The 27,671-nt window shown below is 42.3% G+C and overlaps 1 non-coding gene across 1 annotated transcript; it reads right to left on the bottom strand.

Annotated features, from left to right (window-relative positions):
* Positions 1-19,158: 19,158 nt before the first annotated feature.
* Positions 19,159-19,235, bottom strand: Trnas-cga (transfer RNA serine (anticodon CGA)). The gene has a single exon. It is a non-coding gene; the product is annotated as a tRNA-Ser (tRNA).
* Positions 19,236-27,671: the final 8,436 nt, after the last annotated feature.

Below are 27,671 nucleotides of genomic sequence, written 5' to 3'. Positions count from 1 at the left end.
TTAATACCTGCGTGTTGTTGTCGCGCCGCGCCGGTGACTCACGCTGCTACCTGCGAGCCCAGACCCCAGCGGCAACAGGTGGGACCTGCCTGCCTGTCTTTGTGGGAGGGGGGGGGGGGGGGGGGGCGGCGCCTTTCACAGCGTAGCAGGTGACTCCCCACAGACACAATCCAACTTCGCAGTCCACACACAATATCCTCTAACATGCGAAAGGATCCGCACTGGCACAAAAACTAGTCTCCCCGTTTGTCTCATTCAGATGTTCTTTTCAGGGTAACCTACAGTTCACAAGACTTTGTGAAAAACATGACGTTACTTTGACGCAGGAACTGCTATCGACTTTCGTTAACATTTGATGCTGGGTGCTTGGGAAACACCATACTGGATTCCGTAATTTCGTATGGTAGCGTGTCGTGAAAATAGGCCGTTTCAGGCCAATGGCACACTGAAGACTAAAAAAAAGAAAGAAAAAAACCAAGTGATTCTCGGTACGGTTTTCTATAATTACCACGTCACATAATGACGTATTGTCGGTTAAAGTCCTCGTGAGATGTTGAGTTAGAGCACAAAAGGAAAGCTACTGCTACTTCATATTTATGTAGTGGTTGTAAACGTTACGTTACAGAGTGTAGTTTAGCAACAAAGAGGTTCGGGCCCTTTTGTATTCCATTAATTTTTTTTCTTCACTTTCACGTTTCTAAAAGTTATAGGACTACCATATTAAGTCAATAGAAGTATGTTACGTAAATACAAGAGTGCTCTCTCTCTCTCCATATTAAGTCAATAGAAGTATGTTACGTAAATACAAGAGTGCTCTCTCTCTCTCTCTCTCTCTCTCTCTCTCTACCTCTCACTCGGGAGTGAACTGTGTTTGTCAATAATGTACAAATTACGAGTGAAATGCGCAAATACGAATAAATATTCGAGACACGTTGATCATCTGGTAAAACAAACTGCCACTCAGACTAAAAAGCGTAGAAAAGACTGACACATTTGCAAAAGGATTATAGGCAACTCGGTGTCAGCCATCTACGACGTGTAAAAGACAGTTTACGAGCTAGATCTCTTAGGGCACTTCTTTTCGTAATGTTGTTACAACAAATTTTATCAATACGGACCCGTTTTCAAGAGATCCTCAGTGTTTTGAAACCCTTTTATTTATTGAACATAAGATAAATGAGCTGCTGCTTTAATTCGTGTGCTAGAACAGCTACCCATCATTCATTAAAGGCCAACTCCTGAAACTAGTTTTCAAAGTTTCTTAAAATTAATTTCTTCTCAAAAAAAAAAAAAATCAGTATGTCATCTCATTTTCGAGGTTGATGCATATTACGAAAAAACTACAACTTTTTCATTAAGTTTCGGAGTAAACTGTTAACAAAAAGCGTAATCCGCAGTTCTCCCTACTTGAGGCGAGTGTGTTATTGTTTTGAACGTTATGTTCGCCTCGTTTGTTGTGAACCGAATAATCACGAAAGTCGACAGACAGCTCTTTTCGACCTCGATAGAGCGTGTGACGTTAAAATGACATCACGTCCGTCCGAAGTCTTGTGAACTGTAGGTTATTCTTCCTTTCAGCAGTGGCTGTCGTACCCGCTAAGTGTACGTAACAGTTGCTGTAGTTAATCTACGTGAGCGACGAGCCACCTGATTTATCTATTACAGTACACCCCGAATATGACAATAAAGGGCGTTGCAGTACGTAATTTTTATTGTTTTATGTACACGGTTCAAACTATTTAGAAGAACGTGTTTGTATGTACCTGGTACAAAACGGGTCAGAACAATGTTACAGAAACAAATTTAAACGGACGTAAAATCTCCATGATTAGCGATCTTTTGCAGAAGCTCAAAGTTTACCGCTGACTCTAATGAGAGATACTTGTAACAGTTTCCAGAACGAAACTTTATCTCGAAATCTGGCAGAAAATCCAAAGAGATTCTGGTCGCATGTGAAGTATGCTAGCGGCAAGGCACATCAATACCTTCTCTGCGCGATAGCAATGGAAACACTATCGCCGACAGTGCTGCCAAAGCAGAATTATTAAACACAGCCTTCCGAAATTCCTTCACCAAAGAAAACGAAGTCAGTATTCCAGAATTCGAATCACGAAGAGCTGCCAACATGAGTAACTTAGAAGTAGATGTCCTCGGAGTAGTGAAGCAACTTAAATCACTCAAGAAAAGCAAGTCTTCCGGTCCAGACTGTATACTAGTTAGGTTCCTTTCAGAGTATGCTGATACAAAAGCGCCATACTTAACAATCCCATACAAACGTTAGCTCGACGAAATATCTGTACCCAAAGACTGGAAAGCTGCACAGATCACGGCAATATTCAAGACAGGTAGTAGGAGTAATCCACTAAATTACAGGCCCATATCATCAACGTCGATATGGAGCAGGATTTTGGAACATATATTGTGTTCGAACATTATGAATTACCTCGAAGAGAACGGTCTATTGACACACAGCCAACATGGATTTAGAAAACATCCTTCTTGTGAAACACGTCTAGCTCTTTACTCACACGAAGTGTTGAGTGCTGTTGACAAAGGATTTCAAATTGATTCCGTGTTTCTAGGTTTCCAGAAGGCCTTTGACACTGTACCACACAAGCGGCTTGTACTGGAATTGGGTGCTTATGGAATCTCGTCGTAGTTATGTGACTGGATTCGTGGTTTTCTGTCAGAGAGGTCACCGTTCGTAGTAATTGATGGAAAGTCATCGAGTAAAACAGAAATGATTTCTGGCGTTCCCAAAGGTAGTGCCATAGACCATTTGCTGTTCCTTATAAACGAATTAGGAGACAATCTGAGCAGCTGTCTTAGGTTGTTTGCAAATGACGCTGTCATTCATCGACTAGAAAAGTCACCAGAAGATCAAAACAAATTGCAAAACGATTTAGAAAATATTTCTGTATGGTGCAAAAACTGGCTATTGACCCTAAATATCGAAAAGTGTAAGAGCATCCATTTGAGCGCTGAAAGAAATCCGTTAAACTTCGGTTACACAATAATCAATCAAATCTAAAGGCTCTAAATTCAACTGAACACCTAGGAATTATTATTACGAACAACTTAAATTGGAAGGTTCAAATGGCTCAAATGGCTCTGAGCACTATGCGACTTAACATCTGAGGTCATCAGTCCCCTAGAACTTAGAACTACTTAAACCTAACTAACCTAAGGACATCACACACATCCATGCCCCAGGTAGGATTCGAACCTGCGACCGTAGAGGTCACGCGGTTCCAGACTGAAGCGCCTAGAACTGCAGGGCCACACTGGCCGGCTAAATTGGAAGGACCGCACAGAAAATGTTGTGGGAAGGCTAACGAAAGGCTGCCTTTTATTGGGTGGACACTTAGAAACTATAACAGATCTACTAAAGAGACTGCCTACACTACGCGTGTCCGTCCTCTTTTTAGAATACTGCTGCACGGTGTGGGGTCCTTACCAGATAGGACTGCGGTGCACATCGAAAAATTTCAAAGAAGGGCAGCACGTTTCGCATTATCGCGAAATAGGGTAGAGGGTGTCGCTGAAATGATACAGGATTCGGGGTGGTCATCTTAAAAACAAAGGCGTTTCTCGTTCAGGCGGAATCTTCTCACGGAATTTCAGTCACCAACTTTCTCCTCCAAATGAGAAAATATTTTATTGACGGCGACCTGCTTAGGAAGAGACGATCACCGTAATAAAGTAAAGGAAATCAGAGCTCGCACGTGAAGAAATAGGTGTTCGTTTTTTCCGAGCGCTGTACGAGATTGGAATAATAGGGAATTATTGTGAAGGTAGCTCGATGAATCCTCTGCCAGGCACTTTAACGTCATTTGCAGAGTATCCATGTAGATGTTGATGTACATCAGCTCTGATTTTACATTATGAGCACTAGTGCCTCGAGCATAACGTGATGATCTTGAATAATCCCACCTAATACTCCCTCTACAACGATGGTTCCCACTTAGATGAGGTTGTCTGATGCGTAAACTTGAGTAAATAAATTTTGTTGACAGTATTTTCCTGATCTGGAAAATATACAAGTAAATTCCTGGATTCTAAGACAAGATTCAGAGAATGAAAGAATATTTTCAGATAACGAAGTTCGAGTTGCAGAACATCCTCTTGGATCCTGGACGTTGCGAAGACAACACACCGGATGAAAACAGATTTAGATAAAACATAACTGGCACACTTTGGCGAAAGATTCGTGGCAAGTATCTACTGTTATCGAATAAAAAGCTAAGGAATAATGCCATTCACCGTTATTAGCAGAAGTGAAACATCGTAACAATAAAAAAAGCGAGGAAAACAATGAACTTTGAGGATGGTTTACTAAGGGTGTCCGGGAAGTAAGGACGAATTAGAATTTTGCGCCATTTTATCATATGACGGTTTCATGTTTGTTATCTGCGATCCTGTCTGATAACTTTTATGTGGTGAGCATCGCTGTTTGATGTTTATTTTCGTCATGGAGCATGTGACAACCGAGCATGAAAGTTAGTACAAAAACAGTGAAAGTTCCACGGCAACTGTTCGTGAATTGCGTGTGACACTCGGACGTAATGCCGCTCCAAACGAATCATCAGAATTTATCACCAAGTTCACTGCATGAAACCCTTTTAAAAGATCTGAAAATGCATGCGTACAAGATTCAACTTACACAAGAGCAGAAGCATGCAGATCATGGAAAGAGACATCTGAGCGAGTCTGTGCACAACAAGCGGAGAATGAGAACTTTATTGAAAATGGTAGGGGAGTTGCCGTTAACTGTGAACGGTGACCGTTACCGAAAAATGCTTGCTGATTGATTTTTCCCACTTATTGATGAAAACGACGATTTTTGGTTTCAACAAGATGGTACGACATGTCACATATCCCGTGAAACGATTGTTCTGCTGAATGAAAAGTTTCCTCATAAAATTATCTCTTTGCGTGGCAATCAGGAATCGTCTGCAAGATCATGCGGTATTATGCCTTGCGGCCTTTTTTGTGGGGATTTGTGAAATCAAAAGTATGGGTGAACAAACAGCGAACAACACACCAACTGAAGGAAGAAATTAAAAGGGTTATTAATGGAACCCCACCAGATGATTGTGAACGCGTCATCGAGAACTTCAATGAACACACTGCTCGTTGCCGAGCGGCCTTGGTTGATCATATGGAGCATATAATTTTTCAGACATAAATGAGAGAAGTTGCTTAATGTGTTTGTTAAAAAAGCACGTTACATTTTCAATAAATTTTGTATATTCTATAGCACTTCAATATTCGTCCCTACATCCCAGACACCTTGTTTGAGCTGCAGGGTGGGGCTCTTATTTTTCAAGTTTTATTTTGTATTTGTACTATCTCCAAGCGTGGTCCCATTGTTTGAGCTCAATAGGAAAGGAGGAAGTGGCGCCCTTGGCTTCTATATCTGAAAAAAATTAAGTGCCACACAAAAATCTTATTTACCTTCTGTCTCAAGTAAAACTGTTACGAAGTAACTGATTAACTAATAACTTTATTACTTACAATTTCTTTATTAACACTGCTGTATTAGCTTTAATAATACAATCTATAAACCTGTTGTGTGCACTTTGATCCACAAGTAATTTACACACCCATAAATTACAAAAGAAAACTATTAAATTTTGTTTCAGAGGTATTGCTTTTTTTATTTATTTATTATTGGCTTCTAGTATACTATTTTAGTAAAGTATCAAAAATCAGAATAACTGACAAATATGGCAAGACTATCTTAACGCGCACTGCTTCGCTCGCATATACTGTGTGGTCTACGCAGATTTTTTTCGTTTTTATTTATTCGAATTTTTATATTATTCACAAATAACAACATCATCTCAACTTTGCATGCTAAATAAGGCCATATGCTTCTGATAATAAAGCGATTCTGGTTGCTTGAGTCGGAGGTCTTTGTTAAACCTTTCTGATGATAAGTACGTAGATATTTTCATCTCTATTTATTTTGAAGCCAAATACAAATTTACACAAATTTAGTTTTAAAAAGTTTTAATATAACGAAATATTTTCATAAAAATTTTCATCCACTATTTCACCCCCATAGGTGTTGAATTTTCGAAAAACACTGAAACAGGTATTTTTTAATTTTTAACCGAGGAGCCAAATACCAATTTTCATAGATGTAGCCTTAAGAATACTTTATTAACACTTAAATACCGCTTTACCTTAAATAAACTTTCACTCGCTATTTATTTTCAAAAACGTTGACGCACGTATTTTTTTTATTTCCGATTGAGAAACCAAATACTCGAACCAATTTTCATAGTTCTAGCTTCAAAATTGCCTTAATAGCGACATATGTTCAAAATAGCTTTCATCCCCTACTTCACTCCCTCACTAACCGATGTCTACAGTATAAAATTAACACTCTCTCCAAATTTCAAGTTTGGGCTGGGTGATGATGAATCAGTGAATCAGTCAAGCTCTCATTCACCCTCTTTAGGGTCTAATTTCCAAAAAACATTGAAACACGTAATTTTTAATTTCTAACCAAGAAGTCAAACACAAATTTTCAGAGATTTAGATCAAAAAATGCTTTCGTCCCCTATTTTACGATATTAGGCGTTGAATTTCCAAAAACACTGAAACACTTTTTTTTTTAATTTCAAAGAGAGAAGTTAAATATCAATTTACGTTGATGTAGCTTTAAAAATGCTTTGTTAGTACTGTACTTTAGTTAGGTTTCCAAAAATGCTGAAACATAGGTTTGTTTATTTCTGACCGAGAAACGAAATATCAGTTCTTGTAATTATAGCTTCGAAACTGCATTAATAGTGAAATTTTTCAAATAACATTTCATCTCTCGGTTCACCCTCTTAGTGGAATTTCGAAAAATCCCTTCTTAATCGACACTACAGTATAACATCAGCGCCATCTCCAAATTTGAGGTTTCCATCCTTCGCTGTTTGTATCGCGCGATGATGAGTCAGTAAATCAGTCTGGCCCTATTTCACCGATCTTAGTGATCGAATTTCGAAAAACACTGAAGCGAATTTTTTTTTTCCTTCCAATCGAGAAGCCAAATGCAAATATTCATAGATTTAGCTTGGGAAATGCTTTCAAAATGAAATATTTTCACCCCTATTTCACCCTTTATGGGTTGAAATTCCAAAACATTGCAACAGATATTTTATTATTTCTAACCGAGAAGTCGAACACCAATTTTCATAGATGTCGATTTAAAAATGTTTCAGTAGTTGTTTTACAATGTTTTATTAATGTTGTTGAATATAGTCGTTTAATAACGTTTTTTTTCACAAAAACTGCTACACCTTTAACCGTAGGTTTCCAAAAATGCTAGACAAGCGTTTTTTTTATTTCTGACTGAAAAACTAAAAACCAATTTTCGTAGGTCTAGCTTCAAAATTGCCTTAATAGAGACATATTTTCAAAAAACCTCCCTCTATTTCACCTTTTTAGGAATGGAATTTTGAACAGTCCCGTCTTAAACGATTCTTAAAATATAAGAACCACATCCTCTCCAAGTTTCAAGTTTCTATCCTTAGCGGTTTGGGCTGGGCTATGATGAGTCAGTGCTACTGTCCGAACCTATTTCACTCCCTTTGGGGCTGAATGTGTGAAAACAGTGAAACATGTATTTTTTTTTATTTGCAACCAAGACGCCAAAAACCAGTTTTCAAAGATTTAACTTTAAAAATGATTTCACAATTGAAATATTTTCAAATTTCATCCCCTATTTCATCCCCTTACGGGTTGAATTTACAAAAACAGTGAAATAGCTATTTTTTTATTTCTGACAGGGACACCAAGCACAAATTTTCATGGACTTAGCTTCAAAAGTGCTTGCATAATGTAATACTTCCTCAAAAACTTTCATCCACATATCGGTTAAAAATTCCAAAAACACTGAAACATGTATTTTTTATACTTTTAATTACTTGACCTCTTGAAGGTGCGGAAAATCATTTTTAGATAGCCTTATTTGTTATCGAGGTATTGCGAAACGTAAGTCTTAAGACCCCTTTCTAACGTGGCCCACGAGAACTATGGGTCCAACGACGAACTTGTGATGTTACACTAGACAGCTTTTCCACCACACTTGCGTACGCTCGGCTCCATGCAGGGCCCTCGTGAAATCAGTATGTAATTGAAGAAATACGCACCAAGGGTCTTAACTTTGTCGTGTGCTATCGAGAGCTTGTATGCTTTTAAACAGGCAGTCAAGGATTATTAAACTCGCCTCAAATAGTTATCCGCTCACTGCCGGAGACTGCTGCTGGCTTTCGATAATTACGAATGTATTTTTATGAAAATGTATTTTTGGCTATAATTATTAGAGAACCTACCATTACCAGTTGGAAACAAGTCCCAAAATTTGTTAACATCCCTAATGCAGCATTGTGACAGCTGTACCTCTCATTGTAGCGCAGTGTTCAGAACTTTCGCGGTGACTGTATTCATCATTGTTGGTGCCTGACAATAATTTAACAGAAAAGCAAAGCTAAGAAGTGTGTTTATATTTCTCCGTACAATCCACAGTTATGGGCGGCCATAAAATACAAAGTAAGCGCCGTAAACAGAAAGAGGAATTTAAAAGAGGACTGTCAAACGAAAAATCTGTTACGTTTACAGTATTACATAGTTATTAAATCATAAATTATATAGCATAATTTTATACAATTAAGTAATAAGTCTTAAAAGCTGCGTTGTCGATCTTTAATTTGAAAACTGATGCAAACTGCTATCACGCACTAGGTCGGTGTATAAGTTAGTAGCGTTTTTGTTTTGCATGTTGGTATTTCTGTACTTAAAGTAGTAAAGGAGTTTTGCTATTTGGGGAGCAAAATAACTGATGATGGTCGAAGTAGAGAGACTGGCAGTGGAAAGGAAAGCGTTTCTGAAGAAGAGAAATTTGTTAACATCGAGTATAGATTTAAGTGTCAGGAAGTCGTTTCTGAAAGTATTTGTGTGGAGTGTAGCCATATATGGAAGTGAAACATGGACGATAAATAGTTTGGACAAGAGGAGAATAGAAGCTTTCGAAATGTGGTGCTACAGAACAATGCTGAAGATAAGATGGGTAGATCACATAACTAATGAGAAGGTATTGAATAGAATTGGGGAGAAGAGGAGTTTGTGGCACAACTTGACAAGAAGAAGGGACCGGTTGGTAGGACATGTTCTGAGGCATCAGGGGATCACAAATTTAACATTGGAGGGCAGCGTGGAGGGTAAAAATCGTAGAGGGAGACCAAGAGATGAATACACTAAGCAGATTCAGAAGGATGTAGGTTGCAGTAAGTACTGGGAGATGAAGAAGATTGCACAGAATAGAGTGGCATGGAGAGCTGCATCAAACCAATCTCAGAACTGAAGACCACAACAACAACATAGGTTTCTTTATCGATTGTCATTTTTTATTTGTACTTCACCGTTCCTATTTGCGTTTACGTGTTGTCATTTGTGATTTAGAGATAGTGAGGGGAACTGTGGACGCTAGAAAATAGAGTACCAATTGGAGAAATCGGAACATTTCTGACGTATCCTTCTGCTTGAGTTCAATAGGGTGGTTACAGCATTAGAGGCAGCCAGAAACATTTGCACCCTGTGTAGCGATAACGCCACTGGACAGAGCATGGAAAGAAAATGGTTTTCTCGTTTTAAGGAGGATCGTATTGACACTAGTGATTCTGCGCATTTAGGAAGACCTTCGGCTGAGGTTTGTGAAGATCGTTTAAACGCAATAATCCATGACTATACACGTCAGTGTACATGAGAACTGGCAAATACGATAAACTGTAATAATACCACCAGCGTGCGACATTTGTATGTAGCGAGGAAGGTTCAGAAATCGGGTGAATGGGTACCTCATGCTCTAAGCCAAAATCACAAAAATCGGCAGGTGGGTATATTTACATCTCTCATCAATTGGCTCATGAACAACATCGACCATTCCTATCCTGTATTGTTAATAATGGCGAGAACATGAGGAAAAGAAAGGAATAGTTGAGCCAAAACAAAGCAGCACCTCCCCATACAAAGATCTGGGCATATCCATAAAAGATAATGTTATGCATCTGATGGAACAGCATGATGTGTCAGGAATTGTTCCTCCGGGAGTAGTGGTATCAAGCCAGTTGTATGCCACTTTGTTAGTCTGAAGTTCATACTTTCAAGGGCAAACTTGATTGATTTTTTACCCCTCCCCCAAACCTGTTGTTCTGCTAAGTGAATTATGACCCCCTTGGGATGATTTATGATCCCCTGGGTATAATTGTCCTTCTGAGAAACCTCTCCCCCCCTCCCCCTCCCCCTCCTCCTTTCCCACCCCTCTGGGAACCTCCAACCCTCCCCTCTCCACCTTGCTGATGAAAGTACACATTCAGGTCTGAGTTATTCGTATAGACCCCTCCCAATCAATCAATATGATTGACTAATTAATTAAATTGATCAATTAATTAACCCCTCCCCTCTGATAGCTCCCCCAGCACTCCCCTCTCACCACCACCTAGAAATTGGCAGGTCTGTGCTGAGACCACCCTACACCCGCACAGGGCCCAGTGACTGCTATCACGTCAGCTGCCGCACTGCCAGCCATCTCATGTACCATGCAGAGCGGAAGTCGCGCTATTCCCCCGAACGAAGAATCAGGTGGTAGGAACCCTTTGATATTTGATATGTGAGAAATCCCCGAGCCTTCCACCATGGAACACTGGCGCATGCAAGAACTACTTCCAAGGCAAATGCCTGACTGGGAATCGATCCAGAAATACTGCTGAAGTCAATGAATTGATTTCTGTTCACATGGTCATGATATAGGGATATAAGATGGTTACAGTAGCTCACCAGACCCAGTTGCAGTCAGTCTCTGGAGGAAGAAGAACCATGATGCATCAACAGCAGCAGTTGAGATCCTCATCTGCCTCTCAATCACAGAAGATCATACAATGTAAGATTTCACGGCCGGTATTGTCTTCACTTAAAACTTCCGGGCTGATAGGCCGTGATCGAAGTATAAAACTCTCCCCTGACGTTTCGAAGTATAAAACTCTCCCCTGACGTTTCGTCTCCGACTGTGGGAGACATCCTCAGAGGTACAGCCCGGAAGTTTTAAGTGAAGAATCACAGAAGAAGCATAAAAGTACTTATTACATGTCGTTGCTACTATTACCGCATATAGTGGTTCCTCCTTCTCCTCCTCTTCTTCGTCAGGTTCTATACTCCATGACATTGTCTGTGGATACTTGTTGTTTCTTTTTCTTCTTTCTTCAGTGACATCCAGCATGCCTGGACCAACAGCAGCTGCCATCAAATCGTTGGGACCTGCAGTGAACTCTGACCTGCCAGGACCAGCAGCAGTAGGAACATTGTGGTATCCTGTACCACATCTGACTACCATGTTGGAGCAGGACAATGACCTGCTATTATCCATCCCACTCGTAGATTTAGACACCCAAAAAGTTCCTGACTCTCAGGAGAGTTGTGCCGTGGGCCCTACACCATACAGTGCGTGTCATGACTGGTCTCCAACATACGCACCATTCCAGGATATGCCAGTGTTACTGTAAGGACAGAGTGTTGATGTAATAGATGAGAAGCTGCCGATTCCTCCCAGTGCTCTACTGCTTTTCACTTCAGCTTATAATTTAATAGCTAGCGGTTCAAAGTGCTTAAATGTTGATATAAAAGCATCAGTGGACAGTGACTGGTGTGTTGCATTAGAGATTGAAAATGCATCGTGTAGTGTTAAAGTGTGGTTTGCAGAGCTGGAATGGGATCAACTATGTTGTGCACAACACTACATCAGCCACCAGATGATCTTCAGGTATTCCCTATCTCCGGACGTTTACTGTGCTGGTCTGACACTATCTACAACATCACTGCGCAATGGAGTGACACTCATGGTGAGAGCTGGAGGTCAATCAATTTATTTGAAACACTCCACCATCACAAACTTGTTTGACCTCTGGACAGTGCTATCCCTTGTGCTGGAAATATTGAACTGTGGCCCGTCATACGTTTCAGAGAAGTACATGATGAATTTAACGCATACAAGAAACAGTTATTTGGGTAATACTGTAAACAATGAATAAGTTGTTTTCCTTGTTGTTGATGTAATACAGCTTGTGTGTCATTGCTGGAATATAAATAAAATATATATAATCGCAAACCTTCGTTGTTTTTTCTTATATAACTACCCTGTCATTATAAAACATAGGTTGTGGCCATTGTTGCTCAGTTGGTAAGATGATTGCGCTACAGTGGCTACATATATTGTTATTATGACAAGCGATCATTTTTTTGTAAAAGTCCATTGCACACCAAAACCTGAAGTAGTCTGTATCGTGATTGGGTGGGTGAAGCGTCATGACTTTGTTGTAAGTGACTTGTCCTGTGATGGTATGGAAGAAGACCTGAAGAAGAAGAAGAAGAATGGGGTATTCCTACCTGATAACATATGAGCAATAATTGTAGGTCCCTCCGGGTGTGGCAAGAAAGATGTTCTCATGTCACTACTAACACACCTGACTGGAGTCCACTTCGAGCATGTATGTATATTTTCAAAAATGCTGTTTCAAATCAAGTACTACAAAAGATACTGCAGGGAGTTGATGGTATAGCATACACAGTACTCAGTCGAAGCAGTAAAATTCCACGACCAACATCACTGCGCAATGGAGTGACACTCATGGTGAGAGCTGGAGGTCAATCAATTTATTTGAAACACTCCACCATCACAAACTTGTTTGACCTCTGGACAGTGCTTTAGAAACCAGGACCAATTCTATGGTATTTCTGTTTTAGTCGTCATATGAGTACTGATATATTTTATTTGAGTCAGAAATATACCAGAATCCTGAAACTGTTGATGAGGGATAACGCAAATTTCATTACAGCTTTCAGACAGGATGATCTGAATCTAAAACACACTTACCAGGCACACGTAGGAACCGACACACCTGTGGTGTCACCGCCAGACACCACACTTACTAGGTGATAGTTTTAAATCGGCCGCGGTCCATTAGTACATGTCGGACCCGAGTGTCGCCACTGTGTGATCGCGGACCGAGCGCCACCACAAGGCAGGTCTCGAGATACGGACTAGCACTCGCCCCAGTTGTACGCACGACGTAGCTAGCGATGCACACTGACGAAGCCTCGCTCATTTGCAGAGCAGATAGTTAGAATATTGCAGAGCAGATAGTTAGAATAGCCTTCAGCTAAGTCAATGGCTACGACCTAGCAAGGCGCCATTAGTAACATTGCATGTATCTAAAGAGTCTCACTTGTATCGCCACAATCTCCAGATGTACCAAAAGGATGGATTAAAGTTAAGTATTCCAGAAGCTACGTACTTTTCTTTATAGCATTCATTACGTATCCTGTTTCAGACCTCACGCCATCCTGCTTTAGCTTAGCGCGTGCCTTTCGGCTTCCTCTCATTGTGTCTAGGCTGTCTTGTCTAGACACAACAACTCCATTCAGTGATTTTGTAAAGATATGTGCAGATTGCTGAAATACACAGAGTACAGGTTTCTGTTACTGATAATTTAAGAAAATTGAGTGACTATACAGGGTGGTCCATTGATCATGACTAGGCCAAATATCTCACGAATGAAGCGTCAAACGAAAAAGCCACAAAGAACGAAACTTGTCTAGCTTGAAGGGGGAAACCAGATGACGCTATGGTTGGCCCGCTAGATGGTGCTGCAATAGGTCAAACGGATATCAACTGCGTTTCTTTAAATAGGGACCCCCATTTTTTATTGTATATTCGTGTAGTACGTAAAGAAATATGAAAGTTTAGTTGGACCACTTTTTTCGCTTTGTGATAGATGGCGCTGTAATAGTCACAAACAATTGGCTCACAATTTTAGACGAACAGTTGGTAACAGGTAGGTTTTTTAAATGAAAATACAGAACGTAGGTACGTTTGAACATTTTATTTCGGTTGTTCCGATGTGATACATGTACCTTTGTGAACTTATCACTTCTGAGAACGCATACTGTTACAGCGTGATTGCCTGTAAATACCACATTAATGCAATAAATGGTCAAAATGATGTCCATCAACCTCAATGCATATGGAAATACGTGTAACGACATTCCCCTCAACAGCGAGTAGTTCGCCTTCTGTAACGTTTGCACATGCATTGACAATACGCTGACACATGTTGTCAGGCATTGTCGGTGGATCACGATAGCAAATACCTTCAACTTTCCCCACAGAAAGAAATCGGGAGACGTCAGATCCGGTGAACATGCGGGCCATGGTATGGTGCTTCGACGACCAATCCACATGTCATGAAATATGCTATTCAATATCGCTTCAACCGCATACGAGCTATGTGCCGGACATCCATCATGTTGGACGTACATCGCCATTGTCATGCAGTAAAACATCTTGTAGTAACATCGGTAGAACATTACGTAGGAAATGAGCATACATTGCACCATTTAGATTGCCATCGATAAAATGAGGACCAGTTATCCTTCCTCCCATAATGCCACACCATATATTAACCCGCCGAGGTCGCTGATGTTCCACTTGTCGCAGCCATCGTGGATTTTCTATTGCCCAGTAGTTCATATTATGCCGTTTTACGTTACCGCTGTTGGTGAATGACGCTTCATCGATAAATAGAACGCGTGCAAAAAATCTGTCATCGTAATTTCTCTTGTGCCCAGTGAGAGAACTGTACACGACGTTCAAAGTCGTCGCCATGCAATTCCTGGTGCAATCGATGTTGATGTAGTATTCTCAACACCGACGTTTTTGAGATTCTCGATTCTCGCGCAATTTGTTTGCTACTGATGTGCGGATTATCCGCGACAGCAGCTAAAACACATACTTGGGCACCATCATTTGTCTTTTCACATGTGGCTGAACACTTCCTGTTTCCTTAAATAACATAACTATCCGGCGAATGGTCCGGACACTTGGATGATGTCGTCCAGGATACGGAGCAGCATACATAGCACACGCCCATTGGGCATTTTGATCACAATAGCCATACATCAACACGATATCGACCTTTTCCGCAATTGGTAAATGGTCCATTTTAACACGGGTAATGTATCACGAAGCAAATACCGACCACACTGGCGGAATGTTACATGATATCACGTACTTATACGTTTGTGGCTATTACAGTGCCATTTATCACAAAGCGAAAAAAGTGATCCAACTAAAACATTCATATTTCTTTAAGTACTACACGAATTAAAATGGGGGTTCCTATTTAAAAAAAAACGCAGCTGATTTCCGTTTGACCTATGGCAGCGCCATCTAGCAGGCCAAACACAGCGCCATCTGGTTTCCCCCTTCAAGCTAAACGAGTTTCGCTCTTTGTAGCCTGAGAGGATAGATGTGCACAGACAGAGTATGCGTCTGTACATAGATGGAAATTTCAGTCCCTTGAACGTAAAGTTAAGAAGCTAGAGACATATGTCCAGGCTCTTCTGAGACTGATCAGTGAATCAGATGCTATGGTTAAGGAACTAAGGACAACACAAGCATCATTTTGAGAAAGAAAGTAGGTGACTCAGCTGTAAATTTGAGTGAATTGAAAAGAAAAAAACAAGTCGTGACTGTAAAGGTTGAGTGAAATGTATACAAGGTGCAGACTGTGAAGTAGCCCGCCTAGTGTACAGCAAGATGGATATCATAAAACCTATTTACAGAGACCTGGCAAATCCTGAATTACTGAAGAAGTGTCTGCATGGTCAGACTCAAAATCCCAATGAGTCGTTCAATAATCTTATATAGACCCGCTTACCAAAAAATGTTTTTGCTGGAATGAAGACACTAAAGCGGGGGGTCAGTGATGCTGTTATTGCTTTTAATGATGGCAACATTGGTAGGGTGAATTAATGTGAATTAATCCTGGAACAAACTGCATCAGAGAACTTGAATGGATGGACAGGGTTCACATTGATGAAGCAGAGTATAGAGCACAGTTAGCCACTAAGGAGTCCAGAAAGAAGAAAAAAAGAAAAAACTTGGAAAAAGATCAAGAGGATGATATACAGTATGGTGCAGGGTGCTTCTGAGTGACCAAAAATAAACAAATTAACCATATATTAAGTGAGTTACAGTGTCCTGACCCTTTAGTAGCCGTTCCTGAAAAATTTACATTTTCTGTTGCATTTTTCACTAAATTCAGAAACCACTTCGAATAGAGTATTCAAATTTTCGGAGAGTAACGACATACATATCCTGAGTCTACTGAACTAAAAGAAGAACGTAATGTTATGCATAATTAAAATGATTTAAGATAACGTAAAAAAGTACACAATATTTTAACCGTGTAATTAAAAAAAATTGTTTTCGAAAGCAGTGGCTGAAATGCAATTATTGTAGTTCAGTAGACTCAGAACATACAGTTTAATGTCCTGTAAAAGTTTCATATTAATGGCTACAGTGGTTCCTGAAATACAGGGAAGCCAAATCACTAAATTTAACACTATCGCTATAGGGCGTTCAAACTCCCCTTAAAACAAAAATGGGGAGAAATGTTGCGGATTTGTTTGAGCATTTGTTGCAGACTGGGACAAATCAATGCCAGGACAACCTCCAAACCGATCATGGTCGAGAGTTTTACAATAGGTATTCCAAGACTGTGATGCAACGGTATAGAATACGTCACTACTCAACATTCACCCACCTGAAGTCGAGTATCGTGGAGCGTCTGAACAGAACAATAAAAGGTCAAACATGAACGCATTTTAATCTTCATTGCTCATACAAATGGACAGATAACCTCCCAGAAATAACTGCACAGTATAATCGAATCAAACATAGCACAATAAAAATGAGACCAATCGCTGCTGGTGATAATGGGCTCATGGATATGGTGTACTATTATATTAAAATGCTGGCTCCACATAAACAGAAATTTAATGTAGGTACATACCTCAAAACACAAGACAGCATTTGAGAAGTCATATCTCCCCAACTGGCCTAGTGAGATATTCACAGTTTCCAAAGTGCAGAGAACAAATCCCAGAAGGACAGTAGTGAAATTTCAGAATGCTTTTACACCGAAGAAATGCAGAAGACCTCAGAACCACGTGTGTTTCTCATAGAATGTGTCATAAGATGTCGAGGGAATAGCGCATTGATTAAATGGCTTGGATTCCCCATGACACAAAACAGTTGGATTGACGATGATGATTTGCTGTATAACGGGGTCCACAGAGTACAACCAGCACAGCAGCATAACACTCGTAATAGGAGATGCATTATGGGAGGCAGTGGTATTCTCGACAAACTCCCGTCGAATTGCGTATTCCAGGGTATAATTACTGCAGGCCTGGTTCAGAGCTTCAAAAACTTTTGGCTTGTGGTTATAAGGGGATTAACTGCTTGACAGGGCGTGTTTGGAACACGACTTTGCATACGCAAAACATAAAGATCTCCAAGGACGTCACGCCACAGATAGAATGTTGGCTGATAAAGCCAAGGCAATACGTGCAAGAAAGAATATTGGTACAGGACAGTGCAATCCAGCATTTGTAGTTGATAAAACCATGCATGATAAAATTAAGTTGAGGTTGGGGTGATGAATGTCAAGTAAGCTATGAATGCTGCACGTTGTGCACTGAAGAAGAAGATGATGAAGAAGAAGACAATGACTGAAAAGAAGTATGGGTGTTTAAAAAACTGTATCCTCACAGCGATGTACACAGCAAATTGCGTACTGAAGCATAAAGGACTAGCTAAAGCACCCAGCATTCTGACGACACCAAAGACTTCAGGTGGAATTATCCTCTTCTTCATTGCTGCTCTTGCAGGTCTCTCAGCAGTGGATTCACTGGTCGGTGATGCTGCGGCTATTGCCAGAACAGTGAAGAACGCACAAAACTCCCAGGGGAGCTAGAGGAAGCAAGAAGACATAACCGCATGATGGAAGCAGCAGCTACTGGAAAAGGACAATACCTGAAACCATAGAAGAAAGGACTAGGTCTCTTTATAAGTAAAAAAAGCCTGTTAGCTGTTCTGCTGGACAGACCAATTGTGCTCTAGTTTGTCATGAAAAAATTCAGCATTCCGAAATTCCATGGTGTTTTTAAAAGCACGATCGTCAGTATTACGCGTGAATTACTTCCCTCCAATTGATTTAAACAATGGGGAATGAAGTATTGCGCTCATTCGATTGGAGACTTACAGCAGCATTCCGAATATCACAGAAGCTAACAATAAACTTCATCTGGAAATTAAAATTGGAATAGAAAATGTGTAAATAGAACCTGGTGCACACGATATTGACGATTTAAACGATTTTTAAAACGGTCTGGGAAAGGGATTGCGCTATGTGCAAACATCAGTATACTTCAATCTGAAATAGAGACATCGAGTGCAACGATTGACTTTGATCACAAAGGATCAATAGGACAGTTATTCGGTTTCACAAAAGAACAGGTTTTGAAGAAGGATCCTAATAAACTCTACAGATACGACCAGTCACTGAATATACTCCCTGTCAGTACAAACTCTTACCTCAACAACAAATTGATTTATACAATTCATGGATTCTTCCCATCAGTGGGAAAAGGGTATAAGATCGTTGAGGCCCCTACCAAAGCTGTTTTACCTCCCAGTAACAGTTCAGGCTTTGGACTATCTGGAACTGCGCATTATGAACCAGGATAATCAACTTGTCGATTTTCGCAACGAGGAAATCATTGTATCGCTACATATAAAGCGGAACCAGCAGAGACCTCGGATACAGGGTTATTACAAGTGATTGAAGCGATTTCACAGCTCTACAATAACTTTATTATTTGAGATATTTTCACAATGCAGAATGAGATTTTCACTCTGCAGCGGAGTGTGCGCTGATATGAAACTTCCTGGCAGATTAAAACTGTGTGCCCGACCGAGACTCGAACTCGGGACCTTTGCCTTTCGCGGGCAAGTGCTCTACCAACTGAGCTACCGAAGCACGACTCAGGCCCGGTACCCACAGCTTTACTTCTGCAGTATCTCGTCTCCTACCTTCCAAACTTTATAGAAGTTCTCCTGCGAAACATGCAGAACTAGCACTCCTGAAAGAAAGGATATAGCGGAGACATGGCTTAGCCACAGCCAGGGGGATGTTTCCAGAATGAGATTTTCACTCTGCAGCGGAGTGTGCGCTGATATGAAACTTCCTGGCAGATTAAAACTGCGTGCCCGACCGAGACTCGAACTCGGGACCTTTGCCTTTCGCGGGCAAGTGCTCTACCAACTGAGCTACCGAAGCACGACTCACGCCCGGTACCCACAGCTTTACTTCTGCAGTATCTCGTCTCCTACCTTCCAAACTTTATAGAAGTTCTCCTGCGAAACTTGCAGAACTAGCACTCCTGAAAGAAAGGATATAGCGGAGACATGGCTTAGCCACAGCCAGGGGGATGTTTCCAGAATGAGATTTTCACTCTGCAGCGGAGTGTGCGCTGATATGAAACTTCCTGGCACTTGCCCGGGAAAGGCAAAGGTCCCGAGTTCGAGTCTCGGTCGGGCACACAGTTTTAATCTGCCAGGAAGTTTTATTTTCACAATGCTTTGCACACACATACAAAAACTCAAAAAGTTTTTTTAGGCATTCACAAATGTTCGATATGTGCCCCTTTAGTGATTCGGCAGACATCAAGCCGATAATCAAGTTCCTCCCACACTTGGCGCAGCATGTCCCCATCAATGAGTTCGAAAGCATCGTTGATGCGAGCTCGCAGTTCTGGCACGTTTCTTGGTAGAGGAGGTTTAAACACTCAATCTTTCACATAACCCCATAGAAAGAAATCGCATGGGATTAAGTCGGGAGAGCGTGGAGGCCATGACATGAATTGCTGATCATGATCTCCACCACGACCGATCCATCGGTTTTCCAATCTCCTGTTTAAGAAATTCCGAACATCATGATGGAAGTGCGGTGGAGCACCATCCTGTTGAAAGATGAAGTCGGCGCTGTCGGTCTCAAGTTGTGGCGTGAGCCAATTTTCCAGCATGTCCAGATACACGTGTCCTGTAACGTTTTTTTCGCAGAAGAAAAAGGGACCGTAAACTTTAAACCGTGAGATTGCACAAAACACGTTAACTTTTGGTGAATTGCGAATTTGCTGCACGAATGCGTGAGGATTCTCTACCGCCCAGATTCGCACATTGTGTCTGTTCACTGCACCATTAAGAAAAAATGTTGCTTCATCACTGAAAACAAGTTTCGCACTGAACGCATCCTCTTCCATGAGCTGTTGCAACCGTGCCGAAAATTCAAAGCGTTTGACTTTGTCATCGGGTGTCAGGGCTGGTAGCAATTGTAAACGGTAAGGCTTCTGCTTTAGCCTTTTCCATAAGATTTTCCAAACCGTCGGCTGTGGTACGTTTAGCTCCCTGCTTGCTTTATTCGTCGACTTCCGCGGGCTACGCGTGAAACTTGCCCGCACGCGTTCAACCGTTTCTTCGCTCACTGCAGGCCGACCCGTTGATTTCCCCTTACAGAGGCATCCAGAAGCTTTAAACTGCGCATTCCATCGCCGAATGGAGTTAGCAGTTGGTGGATCTTTGTTGAGCTTCGTCCTGAAGTGTCGTTGCACTGTTATGACTGACTGATGTGAGTGCATTTCAAGCACGACATACACTTTCTCGGCTCCTGTCGCCATTTTGTCCCACTGCGCTCTCAAGCGCTCTGGCGGCAGAAACCTGAAGTGCGGCTTCACCCGAACAAAACTTTATGAGTTTTATCTACGTATCTGTAGTGTGTCGTGACCATATGTCAATGAATGGAACTACAGTGAATTTATGAAATCGCTTCAATCATTTGTAATAGCCCTGTATGCAGAGATCCAGAAGCGGTGGCGACCTTCAACCAGCCAGGTCCTGTTGGAGGCAGAATCGACAGCCCTTAACTCGCCAGACCAGAAGTGTTGGTGATGAGCTTCAATCAGTCAGGGGATCACAGAGTTCCGTATTGTCAATGAAGACAGGATGGGCGTAAGGTATAAAACCAAAGTTCACAACAGGCAGCTCCGCACTTCACAACAGACAAGCAAAGTGATAACACGTGCAAATTACGAATTTCTTAAATCAGTCGGTCTGAAGCAGCGCAGTGACGTCGTTTAATATAACAAACCCAGTGGAATATGATGAGAGTATTATATGGCAGGAATACTTCTCGCATAAACCTTATGGATCATTTAAAAGGAATGATGACATTAGGATTGTCATCCAACACCAAGATGTATTTTATATCACTGTATTAAATAAACTATGTGAAATCCATCCCTAAATAAATTGTTCCAACTTCCCACTGAAAATAAATAACGTACACTCCCTCCTCTCCAGCAGCTGGACACAGACTGAGTCCTTTTCCCGCCACTTTTCCCCAGTCCACCATGGAACGACAGTGTCCTCTGGTGGCGGTCTGTGTATTAGGTCAGTTGGACTCCGGAGCTCATGGTGAACACATTGGATGGCGCTACTGCCTATGACAACTCAAATTGTCTAAGTAAACACTTTATGCAAAATAAAGACTTACAGCCATCCTATCCAGCAGCCCAGCATAGGCTGCCTATTCCTGCCAATCCCAAGGAAGAGGCGGTGTTCTGATGCCTTGGGTTAGTGGAGGTAGCCCAATTGATTTGTTTTCGCGCCAAAATTTCTCCCCCATTTTCTTAGGTTAATGGACGCAGCCCAATTGACCTTTTTCGCGCCAAAATTTGAGCTTCCCCCCATTTTCTTAGGAAGAGGTGATGGGAGGGGGAGGAGAGGGGGGAGGATGGGGGGGGGGGGGTAGGTTAGTGAAGTTAGCCCAATTGAACTATTTTCCCGCCATGGCGTCACTGTGAGGTCGCCACTTCTATCGTCGCCATCTTGGATCTGCCATCTTGAATAAATTTGGCAACAATGCAGAGTGGGGTGACAGTGGCTTAGTGCCACTCCTAATATATGCAACCCACGCCAAGAAAGTGGCATACCATTGCCTTTATTCCATTAGTTCCATCGTTTACCATCACTGCTGACATTTATTGTCAACAACTGAGATGTCTTGAAGACGCAGTCTAAGAACAACAACCAGGAAGACTACTTGAAGTGATGCTACCCCTGATAACACTGAAGCATTCGCAGTCAAGCAGCCGTCCCGAACGAACCACTGCTCTCTGTACCTGACGTAGCTGTCTGCAGATAGCTCTACGAAGTGGGGACTCCCCTGTTCTTTGGTAGGGTTTTTCAGTGTCAGGGGCCCATTCACATTGGACAGCCCCACGCACTGTAGGCTGCTCTCTTCTACCTGTGCTCTCTTGTGCCACGCATTGCACTTCACACAGATAGGTCTCCCTTCTTCTGTAAGGACACAATATATTGCTCTCTCACTGAAAAAGCAAAAGCTGTCGTTTTCGAAAAGAGCAAAATTGTTGTACACCCCCCTTGAACCCATCCAAATAAAACATTCTTATGCAGGAAAGACATCCAATCCTACCTGCATATCCCCTCCACTATCCCACAGCAAAGCTGCAGCACAAGAGGTGGGAATGCCAGCTACTCCCACCAGCATTCCAAGAGGCAGTTGCCTCGAAGGATCAGCAGATCGCCGAGCAGCAGAAGCTGATCGAGCTGCTGATGGAGGGTGAACACACATGGACACTGACACACTCACCACGCACACAAGCACCAGCCACAAACACGTTAGATAGGCCCTCGCTTTCACCTCTGGTGGATCAGGCACTGAAAGAGACAGAGCCAGAGCTGACAGAAGACACAAACAACTCTGAAGACAGATCATGGCAGCAGGTCGGTCCATGACACAAACCTCTTAAAAAAACACACAAACTAGTGAGTCCACAAACTCACAAAGCAACTGTCGAGTGTATTGCATACAAAGAAGCTCTGAGGCGCAAAATAGACAAACACACATCACAGCTCCAAAACCGTCCCTGCACCCAGTAAGGAGTGGAATATCCTGTTGCTGGAATGGTAGCTGGCAGCCCCAGCAGTGCGGGGCGATCGTAAGAACCTCGGAGCTCTGCACACGTATTACAAACATCCCCAGCAACAGACACACAACCAAGACATACAACACCCAACACCACACCTGCACTGGGTACACCAAGAAACACGCCCTGAGATCGTGGACTGCGGCCCACCATAGACCACAGAAGACGCACTTACACAGGGAAAGCCACAATGCCAGAGGAGGTGGAGAAACAACCGGAACAGGAAAGGTACGACCACACCACAACAAGCACACAGACAATAGGACACCAATACGCCCATACACAATTCGGACACCAACACAACGACCCACACAACACACCCACTCAGCACAGAGACCACTCAGGCGCCCACAACTATCACTCAACCAGATGACACGCAAGCCAGCCCAAACCAGACATCAACACAAATACCAGCAGCCACCAACACAACCAACAACTCACAGGCCAACACTCACAACATTACCTCAACACTTTGAAGAATAATGGAGAAATTATTCCCCAGACTCATGACCACCGAAGCAGTCATGAAGATTATGGGGTGTGTCTGACAACTCTTCACACAGTTCATGTCGGATTCGCTGAACTGTACTAGCATACAAACCATTATCACGTCTTTGTTTACACCAATACATGGATAAAACGCCAAACCAGTCCCAAAATGCAGACGCTGACACAAAATCACAGATACTGCTTTGGAATGCCAATGGGATTGCAAACAAAAGAGCCAAAATGATTTCGTTCATGGAGCGAAGGGGTATCCGAATCGCCCTAGTGAACGAAACACTGCGTATGCCTCACAAACAGCTAAACATCCCAGGCTATTGCATTTATCGTACCGACCAAGCGGATGGCAGGAAGGGAGATGGCATAGCAATCATCATACACAAATATGTAGAACACACAAAGATTGAGCTCCCTGCACTTGAGAGACTAGAGGTCACGGCCATCAGGGTCAAGTTCAACGGAGCCAACACCGCAGTGATATTGCTGTACAGTCCTCCTGGAAATATAGCAACATGTGATATCAGCACACTTCTCAACATATCACTGTGGGTAATTGTCACTGGAAATCTAAACCAAAACACCCCAACTGGAACTCACGGGTACGTACCTCCAATGGAAAGAAATTATACAAACATGAACTAGGCTGAAACTACATTATACTTGGGCCGAAGTTCCCATGTATGTGCCTGCACAGGCTCAACATTGGCCAGACGTGTTAGACATAGCCCTCATCAAGGGCCTCACGTACACACTCAACCTTATGGTTGAAAATGATTCGGACTCAGACTACATGCCTGTAATACTACATATGGAAGAAACACTCCAGGACCAGAACCACGCAGGATACTGAACTACAAGGGCGGTAATTGGACCATGTTCAAGGAAACGCTTGATAGTCGTATTCCGGGCACCCACGAAGTTAACAACACGCAACAAATTGATGAGGTGGTGGAGGCTCTTACTATTGCCGTCCAAGACACAATGATTGACGCCATTCTACGTACAACACCAAAACAACACTCGATGGCCCTGCCCCAGGAAATCCTGGTGCTTATCTCAATGAGGAACCGCCTCATGAGATTCTGGCAGCGTACCAGGCGCCCGTTCTATAAACAGCACATCAAAAGACTCCAGCGTGTAATAAGGGACAAAATACAAAGATTTCGAAACGAACAATTGAGGCATAAACTCGCAGGGCTAGATGCCACGTGTCCTGGCGTGTGGAAGCTAGCCAGACATTTCACCAGGGAGAAACATTACATTCACACTCTACAGGAACAGACGGCCCAGCTTACTCCACGATGGAGAAGGCAGAGCTTATGGCCACAACACTTGCAGCGTCCTTCATGCAGAATCTGGCTCCTTCAGATCCAGTATTCACTCTCGAAACGGACCAGGAGGTTACACGACTTGTAGCCCAGCCCTCGCACGATGAAATCAGATGCGCTAGTAAAAACGACATTACTTGGGCTATCAAGCATACCAATGCTAGGAAAGCCCCTGGGCCTGATGGTATTCAAAACCGCGTTCTCCAGGAGTTCACGGATAGTTCCGTAGAATACATTCCACACGTAATAAATGCCATCTTAAAACATCAACACGTCCCTGACTTTTGGCGGGCAGCCAAGGACCTGATGTTCAGGAAGCCACGGAAAGGCCACTCCCTCCCACATAATTGCCGACCAATCAGTCTGCTGTGCTTGTTCAGCAAGATTTTTGAGAAGGTAATACTAAAATGCATCAATAGATATTGCATCGCCAACAACCTCCTGAGACCAGAGCAATTAGGCTTTAGGAATCACCACTCAACAACACAAAAAAATGTACAAATGTGTGTGAAATCTTATGGGACTTAACTGCTAAGGTCATCAGTCCCTAAGCTTACAGACTACTTAACCTAAATTATCCTAAGGACAAACACACACACCCATGCCCGAGGGAGGACTCGAATCTCCGCTGGGACCAGCTGCACAGTCCGTCAACAACACAACTCCTCCACGTAGTCGAACATATAACACATGTCTACAACAAGAACAAAGACACAGGGGCCTTGTTCCTGGATATCGAAAAAGCTTTCGACCGTCTCTGGCATAACGGCCTTATACGCAAACCAAGCGAAGCTGGTTTTTTGGTCAGACTCGTACGTCTCATACACTGATATCTCACGAACATATGTTTTAACACTGACGTGCAGGGCATACAATCGACATCACACGGTATCCAAGCTAGAGTATCCCAGGGAAGCACCCTGGGGCCCATCTTGTTCGACCTGTACATTAATGACTTTACAGCAACGCAAAACTTGACTTTAGCCATCTACGCAGATGACACAGCCATTCTTGCGCAAGTTTGGAAACCATAGAACATAAAGTCACTAATACAGATGGTACTCAGAACTGCCGAGACTTGATTGGAATGATGGCGTATTAAAGTAAACGTCGGCAAGTATGAAGCAGTTCTGTTCACATGTAGACTGAAACTACTGCACAAACATTAACACTGTAGGCAGGTAACACAACATACACGCCCAATACGTTTTCGAGAGAAAGTCAGATATCTCTGTGTCTGGCTGGGCCAGAACTTACATGGGGGGACCACATCGAATACATTGCCAACAGAGCGCATGCGAGGCTCAAACAACTCCACCCAATGCTCAACAGGGAAAGCACACTGAATAGGAGGATGTCGAGGTCCATATACATGACACTGATTAGACCTTTGATGACGTACACAGCTCCCGTCTGGAAATACGTAGCTCCTACACGCCTGCGCCGCCTGCAGGTCATACCGAACAAAGTGCTAAGCATCATTAGCAACGCTCAACGCTACACATGCAACGTGGATTTTCACAATGAATACGGTCTTGAAACCCTCAAGGAAGTATTCAAAAAAACACACCACACGACTATACAGGAACTCGAGACACTCGAACAATCCTTTCATCCTTACTCTGGGAAACTATGATCACAATCATAGGTGGAAGCATAAGCAGCCAAAGACACTACTAGCTAGATCATAACCACCTATGGCGAGCTAGCATACACCACGAGCGACAAACGTTGGCAAGCCCCTGCATATCAGTAATGTTGACTGGATATCCCAGCTGCTATTAAAGTCGACCAACAGGCTACAGCAGGGGAACTAACAAACTCGCACACTGATGCACAAACAAATCGCCAACATTACCCCACACTGTGAACCTGATATATGACTTATCAGACACAAAATGACGATGAACCTGTTACAGATATGATGACACTAAGAGATCAACACCGGCATCCAGTGGCAACCGACAAGTAACAGCATCTCACAACATCAAAGGTATTGACCTGCATGATACCCGCTACTAACAAAGCCTACCCTTGCATGACCTGTCGCAGGCAGCAAGAAAACCGCTACTGCTCTTGCAACCTGACCCAACTATTGCAGAGGTTTTTTTTTCCATTGGGTCTTGCCTTGTCACTTTTGTACCCTCTGCCCTTCACACCGCAACCTTTCAATCAACTTTCGACCCAATCTATCTCCAGATGACCGCTTATTTATGGTTAACCTTAACCAGATGTACGCAAACATTGCAGTACTCACATCCTGTGAGGCCTCACTCTAGTGAAAAGTAACCCTTTTGCAGAAATGGCAGTATACCTTAATGAAAAAAAAAAGAAAAAAAAAAAAACGATAACGCTGGCCCACGTTCTGCTAGACTGACAAAAAACACTATACAAGAGTTGGGTTGGGAAGTCATTCTCCATCCTCCTCGTCCTCATACATTTGACCTTGTAACCTCAGATTTTCTCGTTTTCCGCTCTCTGTTGAACAGAGACGTAAATGCGCTCCGAAGATGGCAGACGAGTTCTTCGCCTCAAAACGACATGATTTCTACAATTGTGGACTCAAAACTTTACCCCAGCATTGACAGACTGTTGTAAATGGTTATTGATGACTAAAGTATCTGTTACATGTATCTGTTGTTTTATTAAATATATGGAAAAACTCTACGAACTTATGCACCACCTTAATTTTTACCAGGGACGGTTTAGGACCCAAGCTATACAAACAGTTGCTTGGAGCACCAAGCTGGGGCGCACAACTGAAAATCTGTATATAGGCTGTATTATACGGAGGACAAGGGACGTTCAGCAATTAAAGAGACAAATCTATATAGAAAAAAACCGTGTATTTTTTCAAAATGGGGCCTTTACTGCTTT

The sequence above is a fragment of the Schistocerca serialis genome, chromosome 4, assembly GCF_023864345.2.
Source record: "Schistocerca serialis cubense isolate TAMUIC-IGC-003099 chromosome 4, iqSchSeri2.2, whole genome shotgun sequence".
Taxonomy (NCBI): domain Eukaryota; kingdom Metazoa; phylum Arthropoda; class Insecta; order Orthoptera; family Acrididae; genus Schistocerca; species Schistocerca serialis.
This window is presented reverse-complemented; position numbering and strand designations above follow the sequence as displayed.